Raw genomic sequence first — 9,311 nt, forward strand, 5'->3', positions numbered from 1 at the left:
TTTAGAGGTGGCTTCCAAACACCCAAGAAAACAGAGATTACTGTTGCTTAGTAGTCAAGAAGCAAAATCTTTTATTTTAAAGAACTAAAATTGTTTTATCTACTTTGACTACCTTTCCAAATTATTCACCCAATTTGGTCATGAATGACTCAATGGTTTCCATAACACCAAATCCTCTTGCACAGAATGACACTGTACCACATTCGACAATTTCATAGTCACATTCCACACTTTCTGACAGCAATTCCCGAACAAGAGCAATGAATTTGTTTGAATGATAACAAACTTCACTGGAATAAGTACAGAATTATGCAGGTTACAACTATGACAAGGGTCACATTTCCTTATGTTCATCCTTCTCATGTATATGTGGGTATTTAGGAAGATAATGTTTTATCAAGCATCAAAAAACCCAATAAATGGTTGCTATTATCATTATATTGTATACTGAAGAACTTGTAGCACTGGTGACTATCACCTCTCTACGGGATTGAAAAGGCCAAATGATAATGAACAGACCTCAGTGAACTGTCCACGTAGATGAATTCAGTTTGGGTTTTTTTATATTACAATATAAAGGAGCTAACTTTTCTCTTTGACTGGAAGACTCCCTCTGACCTGTTCACTGATTAGTCTGTTGACTGCAGGTGCAATTCCCCACAACCCTGTCATATCATTTAAAGCTTTCCTTCAGTACAAGTATCTTGTGTTTCCTTGATACCTACAGCATGTAGTCTTTAAATCCTCTGTACTATATAGTCTGAGTCACTTGTTTGGAAATAGTGCTACCAAGTTGGATTGTATTACTTTTGACAAAAGTCATTCCAAAACTAATGATTGTGGGTATAGTGTGTTTCTCAGTGAGTTAGTGAGTAGATACTGTGGTATCAACTTCATGGCTCCATGAAATCTCTTCTTCAGAGCTGATTTACCCATCTCCCAGCTATTGGGGGGATTTAAGTCTATGGTAATGATCCCAGTAAGCAATGCTAACACACTGCTAGGATAGCTCCTGGAAGCTTGGAAAATCAGTGGCTCATACCTAGTAAACTAGAAATTACAGAATTACTGTAATTTGGGAAAAGGGAATTTAAAAGATCATACAAGTTAGTATGCTAGAATGGATATACGACTTAAGAAAATCCCCCAACCAACTATGTTCATTAAAGGGACCAGAGTACATTTCATTTACCAAACTTATGGATATGGAATGTGCTAGGAAAAGAGAGACCAGCATTACTGAGCAGCTCAGTGGTGCACTCTGTAGGCCAAGGCTGGTGGCAGAAGATACTGCTATAGAACAGAGATTCTAGAATCCTGGAATAAAAGAAGTCAAGTTGTAACACAGAACCAACCAAAGCAAAGTGGGCCCAATTATTGTGATGAATGGTAACACAGGAGTGACAGCCAGGAACCACAACCTCCAGAGAGATACGGAGATGGTTATTGGAACACAGTGTTCACAAGGGCAAAAAAAGGTGGGCAGGCAACAAAGGATTTCCTAAATTTATACACTCAAAGATAGATAATTAGGGAACCAAGAGCAGCCACCCAAGTCAAGTCACAATTTCTCACCTGACCGAGCCAGTTCTCAAATCCAGAACCTCTTTTAGACAAAAGGCAGGCCAAGTCCCTAGGAGAATGAATCCTGCAACACTGCCTCAGATGTATTCAATAGTACTTCTCCAGTCCTTCCCTAAAGAAATGTATGGCTGTTTACTTGAATAACCATGCAATAGAAGAGGGGAAATATTCAGACCTTCTGAGAACTGTTGGACACAGGGTCTGAGAAGACATGGCTATCTGGGGACCCAAAGCACCATCATGGCTTTCTTTTTAGAGTGAGACCATAAGGAAGCACTTTAATAATATGAAGTTGTAGCCAAGCTCTGGCTCATGTTGGGTCTACTCAATCCATTGATCACTACTTCAACCCAGTGGTAATCATTTCCTAGTCTCCAAATATGTAATTAGACTGGACATACTTTGTAATTGGCAGAACCCACATTTGACTCCTTGACCCGTGAGGTAAGAGCTATTGTAAGGCAGAAAACCATGCAAAAGCCTTAGAAATTTCCTTCTACTCCTAGAAATTTTATTTACTCCTAGGACAGTAAATAAAAAATGACATATCCTGATGAGAATGGCAAGGTTAATACAATGCTAAAGATTTAAAGCATGTAAGGGTGATGGTTCCTCCTGTATCTCCATTTAACTCACCAATCTGGCCCCTAAAAAAATCCAACAGATCATGGTGCATGAGAGCAGAGTACTATAAACCAAGCAGTAGCCATAATTGCAGCTGCTGTGCCAAATGTGGTATCTTTACCAGCACAGAAAAACACAGCCTCAGGCCCTCGGTATGAGGCCACTGATAAGGGGAATGTATTCCTTTCCATTCCTATAAAAAGATCAGAAGTAGTTTACATTCTCATGGGACTGACAATATACATTTATCGTCTTCCCCTAGGACTATGTTAACTCTCCATCCCCATGTAATAATCTAGTCCAAAGGGACCTCCATTGTCTAGACCAGTAGTTCTGGACCATGGGAAATTTTGCTCCAAAGAAAACATCTGGTAATGTAAGAAAACATTTTTGTGTGTCACAGCTAAGGGAGGCAAGAAGTCAGGCTACTGGCATCTTGTGGGTTGAGGCAAGGGACACTGCTAAACATCTTAAAATGCACAGGACAGCCCTCCCACAAGATACTACACAGCTGGGGAATCTGGGGCAAAGACATGCCATCTGCAGCAGAGATGCACACACCACTTCAAAAGCAACTCCTACCATTTAACAGGGATCTGATAGGGGCATCAAGTAACCATACAGCCAAAGCTTCCCATCATGAGCTAAGGACAAAAGTCATTAGGTTGAGAAGGCACAGCAACAATCCAAAATGAGATGGAAGCCATGCTTTCAGCATTGGGAATGAATACAACCAGAAATCACAAGTAGGCTGCATGAACAGGTGAGTCATGTCCTGCCTGTTGTCCACCACTATTGCACTGACATCTCCCACTCACTTTTCAACCACAGCTGTGTGGAATGGGGAGGGGTGACTTAAGAGTAGCTGATGGTGGAAAAAGAATGTAGAGTTTGGTTCATAGATGGATTTTGGTACATACTCTCAGTATGTGGTAAAAGCCAAAAATAGACTTCTGTTGTACAACATCCCACTCAGGAGTGATCGTGACAGAAAGCAAGGAGGTAAAATCCTCCCAATGGACAGAGCTCCAGGTAGTGTATTTCGTCATCCATCCCCTGTGAAAAGAGTAGTAGCCCAGGGTAAGAACTATACATAGACCTATGGGCAGCAGATAATGTCCTAGCTGTCTTTTCAGAGGGGCTTGGGGGTGGGGGGGGAATGGATTGGAGGATTAAGAACAAGGCAGTCTAAGGACAAAGCATGCAGAAGGATACATAAGAGTGAGCACAAAATGTGAAAATCTTTGTATTTCATGTTCACTATCACCAGAAGGCATTCACCGTGGAAGAGTTACTAAATAACCAGAGACAGTAGGACTTAGCCAGTTGATGTCCTGAAACCCCTGTCATTTCCTGTAACAGTGCTAGCATAGTTCATTAATGAAGTAAACAGGGCAGCAGGGATGCAGGATATGGATGGGCCTAATAGTATGGGCTTCCACTTACCATGGTTGATCTAGTTACCACCCCTGCTCAATGTTCAACCTGGCAGCAACTGAGATCGATGCTAAGTCCCTAACATGGCACCATTCCTTGAGCCCAAATAGCCTCTTTGTGACAAGATAGATAGCTGCGAAGTCTTGCATCCTTGAAGGAGTAGAGATTTACCTTATATGGGATCATCCCTGGAAACAACACGGAATCATGGCCTAAACCAGTACTAATATCCAAGGACTCAGACGGTGCTTAATTCACCAACATGAGATCCCAAAAAATACTCCATCAAACCAAGGGACCTGCTTTATAGCAAAGGTGTAGCTGTAGACACATAACCATGGCATCCACATACCACACCATCCAGAGCCTCTGACCTTATAGGCAGTGGAATGGCCTCTTAAAGATGCAACTAACTGAAGGGATTCCTCTTCCATGTATTATATAGAAAGCTAGAAAGAGCATCACTACTACCTGAACAACAACAAATCCAGATAAAGCACAAAATCTTAATTTTTCTTGCATCCACCAGAGCTAAAAGTCACATGGCAGCCAAGAAGCCAGAAATATAAAGAAAAGCCTTTCTAAGGTGACAAACACACAAACGCTGGCTCACTTGTGGTAGAGCATAGGAGAAGAGACTCGAGGTACCAAGAAAGGATCTAAGAATTACTCAACTAAAATTTTTAACAAATTGTTAGACTGAGTGTACCATAGTATCAGAGTGTAGTATTACTGTTGTCTGCAGAAACAAAGAGAGCTCACGTGGCCCTTCTCCTCTGACCTACCGTTGTACATAAAATAGATTCAGGGCAGACTGTCAGAGAAAGTTTCCTATGGTGGTGCAGGATGAGAGGACAGGAAGAGCTGCCACAGCAATAAAAGCCTGAAGCCCTGCCCCACCCTGCTTCTCTATGGACAAAGCTTTAATCTGCTGGGAAAAGCAGCCTCCAAGACTCAAGGGTACAAGGCCTGCCTAAGACTAAGGCTGGGGGCACCTGGGTGGCTCAGTTGGTTGAAGGTCCAACTTCAGCTCAGGTCATGATCTTGCAGTTTGAGAGTTATCAGGCTCTGTGCTGTCAGCTGAGAGCCTGCTTCAGATCCTCTGTCTCCTTCTCTCTGCCCCTCTATGCTTGTGCGTGCGCTTTCTCTCAAAAATAAACAAACATCTTTTTTTTTTTAAAAAAAGGACTAAGGCCAAGTCAGTATATTAGAGAACTTTCCCAGCTCCCACCACCAAGCTACCAAGTCTCACTTGTAACTTCAATACCACTGACTTCGACAGTAATTAAACAAAAAACAGAAACTCAGTAAAGATACAAGAGATATGAGCCATACTATTAACCAGCTTGACATAACTGACACCCAACACCACCAGAATAGACATTCTTTGACGTGCTCATGGGTCATTCACCAAACAATATTCCAGGATATAAATCATGCCCTCCTCCAAAGTTGAAATAATTGGAATGACATGAATTATGTTCTCTGGCAATGGCAGAATTAAACTAGAAATCAAAACCAGAAATATACCTAAAAAATTCTAACAAATATTTAGAAATTAAACATAGCAAGAACAAGGCATAAAGAGAAAGGTATAGTATTAAATTCTTTCATTAGAGAAAAAGGGGATCTCAAATCAATGATCTAAGCTTTCATTATAAGAAACAAAAAGAAGCGCAAATTAAACCCAAGGCGAGCAGGAGAAAAGCAATAATAGGGACAAGCGGAGAAATCAATAATTTCAAAAATAGAAATAAAATCAGTGAGACAAAAAGTTATTTCCTTGAAAAGATAGATAAAATTGGTAAAACTCCAGCCAGACTGATTCAGAAAAAAGGAGAGAAGATGCAAATTACCAACATCAGAAACAAAAGAGGAGATATCACCACAGATCATACAGTCATAGGTAAGTGAATATTACAATCTTAGGGCCATTTATTTGACAAAATAGATGAAATGGACAAAACCTCTACAAGACACAAACTACCAAAGCTTACTCAAGAGGAAGGTAATTTGAGTTTTGCCGTATCTACTAAAGAAAATAAATTTGTATTTAAAACTTCCTACAAAGAAATCCACAGGCCCAGATAGCTTTACTAGCAAAATTACTCAAACTTTTAACCATATGTCAATTCCAGATACCCTCTGCTTAAAAAATAGAAATGAGCACTTCCTGTCTCATTTTATAAGCTACCCATAACCCTGACAACGAAGGGTTACAACATCACAATACAACAACATTACAACAAACCATTATCTTTCATGAATATAGATACAAAGATCTTCACTAAACATCAGCTAATTAAATCCAGCGTACATTTGTAAAAATTATATAGCATGACCAAATAGAGTTTATCCCAGGAATGTAAGACTAAACATTTGAAAACATCAATGTAATTCATATCAAAAGACTGAAGAAGAAATTGTTACGGTTATCTCAAGAGCAACAGAAAAAACTTCCAATCAAATTCAACATCCGTTCACCATAAAATCCCTCGGCAAACCAGAAACATAAGAGAAATGCCTCACTCCATAAAGGGCTTCTACAAAACACCTGTGGCTTACGTCATCCACAATGTTAAAGACTAAATGTTTTCAGCAGTGCACCTGGAGGTCCCGTGGATCTGTCTCTTGCTTCCACAGTGCTTGGGCACAGCAGTCCCGGGGACCCCGTCTTCCAGCCTCCCACCACCCCGCAACCCCCTCTCCAGTCCCAACCTTGGGAACCATCGTGGGCCCCCTGTGCCTCCCGGACCGGCCCACCCCGTGTTTTGCGCTCGGCTCCTCACAGCGGATCAAGCATGAGCCCCCCGGCAGGTCGGAAAGCCTCCCCTCGAGGGGCCGCCGCCCAGCCGCCCACCGCCTGGTCAACACGCAGCCGCGGGCTCGCGCACCCACCTCTCTCCCGCTTCTCTTTCCGCCGCCAGGAGGTGGCTCCGGAGCGCGGCCCGCTTCTCGAGAGCCGGTGGAGGTGAAGCCAGAAGGCCTCTCCTGAACAGGCAGAGCCACGGCGGCGGCCGGCCTCTTCCGGGACGAGCAGAGGCACAGGCCGTCCCTAGAAGAGCTGGGGGAAAGCCCTGGACGCCACGCAAACCACCAGGGACCTGGAGCGGACCCTGAACCCGGCCCTTTATCTGCGCGCCCGGTTCCAACCGCGCAGGCGCCCATCTCCGGGGCCTCCTGCAGAACCGCCGCGGGGTCAGCAGGTGAAGCTCATCCAGAAGATGGAGACCACCTGACTCACCTGGGAGGCCGGCGGCCCCGGGCCGGGCTGGGCGGGCACCGCTGCCAAGCGCCCAGCCTCCGGCACCACGAGGAGCCTCCGGAGCCCGGCAGGCTTTGAGGGGCCCCTCTGGCACCCCGGCCCTGGTGTCAGGGCCTCTGGCTGAGGCTCTCCCTGCGGCCCCTAGGCAGGCTTTTGACCACCGCGGAGCCCTCGCCCAGGCCTGGACCAGGTGGAAACAGTGAAGTTTTTGTACCCCCTCCCAAGTGAAGAAGAAAAAGGACAAGAAGAAAGATTAAATGTTTTCCCCCTAAAATCAGCTACAAGGCAGAGATGTGTCTGCTCTTACCATTTGTGGTTGACATTGAAATGTAGAACATAGCCAGTTAGAGAAAGCAAGAAAAAGAAATAAAAGCCATACCACTTAGAAAGGAAAAAATAAAACCACACACACTCTCTCTGCAGATATCAACGCTAATTTAAGGAGAAAATCTTAAAGAATCTTCAAAAAAGCAAATAAGACTAATAGGTCAGTTTAGCAAGATCACAATATATACAAACAACGAGCAACTGAGAATTGAATTTTTAAAAAGTACCATTTACATTATCAGCAAAAACATTAAATACTTGGGTATAAATTTGACGAACTATGTACAGACGTTGAAAAGTGCAAGACCTAAATGAATAGATACACATATTTAATGATTAGAATATTCAATATTCTTAAATTTGTTTTTCAACATTTATTTTTATTTATTTTTTTTTTTGAAAGAGAGAGTGGCAGAGCGTGAGCAGAGGAAGGGCAGAAAGAGAGGGAGACACAGAATCTGAAGCAGGCTCCAGGCTCTGAGTTGTCAGCACAGAACTTGACACGGGGCTGGAACTCACAGCCTTGAGATCACGACCTGAGCTAAAGTCAGACTGAGCTAAAGTCAGCTAAAGGCTCAGGCTCCGGCTGAGCCACCCAGATGCCCGGAAGATAAAATATTCTTAATATGTCATTTCCTACCAAATAGATTTATAGATTCAACATAGTTCAAATCAAGATCCCAGCAGGTTGTAGAAATCTTTAAGCTGATTCTAAAATATATATGAGGGGGTATCTGGGGGGCTCAGTTGGTTAAGCATCCAACTTTTGATTTCAGCTCAGGTCATGATCTCACAGTTTCTGAGTTGGAGCCCCTCGTGAGGCTCTGCACTGACAGCGAGGAGCCTGCTCGGGATTCCCTCTCCCTCTCTGCCCCTCCCCTACGTGGGCATGTGTACACGTGCTCTTACTCTTTCTCAAAAACAAATAAACATTAAAAGAAAAGCTTAAATAAAATATATATTAAGAAATATAGAAGCCCAGCCCCCCTCTCTCAATTTCGGACAGCTGTGAAGGACCATCTGGTTTCAGAGCTCCTGGTAAAGTGAGCTGAGGCCTCAATGGCGGGTGTACTGTGCAGCAGTTTCTCCTTTGGCCCAAGCCCGCTTCCCTCACTTCCTTATAGGCGTGTCTACTGAGACCACGCTCCTGTAGACCTTCTATACACAAACAAGTCTCCACCTCCCAGTCAGTATCCAGGGAACCTAATCTAATTCAATAGGTTTGAATGAGTTTCTTTTTTTTTTTTAACGTTTATTTATTTTTGAGACAGAGACAGAGCATGCACGGGGGAGGGGCAGAGAGAGAGGGAGACACAGAATCGGAAGCAGGCTCCAGGCTCTGAGCTGTCAGCCTAGAGCCTGACGCGGGGCTCGAACTCACGGACCGCGAGGTCGTGACCTCAGCCAAAGTCGGACGTGTAACCAACTAAGCCACCCAGGTGCCCCTGAATGAGTTTCTATAAATGAAAATGTTGAACACGTAAGGGATGATTTGCTGTGTTTAAAAAAAAAAAAAATCAGCCCAATGTCACATAGAAAATGTGTCAAGTCAATTTAGGAATATTATCTATGATTTTAGTCATTATTCCTAAAGAAGCCTATAAAAAAATGTATGTATGCACTATACGATTACATTTATATAATCTTGAAATGACAAAATTATAGAAATGGAGAGCAGTTGAGTGGTCGCCAGGAGTTAAAGAAAGGGTGTCAGCGGTAGGGAAGTAGATGATGTCATAAAAGGGCAACATGAAGGATCCTTATGGTGATGGAAATGTTTGGTATCTTGACTGTATCAATGTCAATATCTTGGTTGTGATATTGTAATTGACAGTTTTGCAAGATGTTACTATTGAGGGGAACTGGTTAAGGGAATATGGGATCTCTTTGTATTATTTCTCACAGCTGTGTGTGAATCTACAATGATGTCAAAACTAAAAGTTTAATTAAGAAAAAATAAATATAGGGGCACCTGGGTGGCTCAGTAGGCTGAGCGTCAGACTTCAGCTCAGACCACGATCTCGTGGTTCGTGAGTTCGAGCCCTGCATCAGGCTCTGTGCTGACAGCCCAGAG

Source organism: Puma concolor, chromosome C1 (assembly GCF_028749965.1).
Source record: "Puma concolor isolate L17-30 chromosome C1, mPumCon1.1.hap2, whole genome shotgun sequence".
Lineage (NCBI taxonomy): Eukaryota > Metazoa > Chordata > Mammalia > Carnivora > Felidae > Puma > Puma concolor.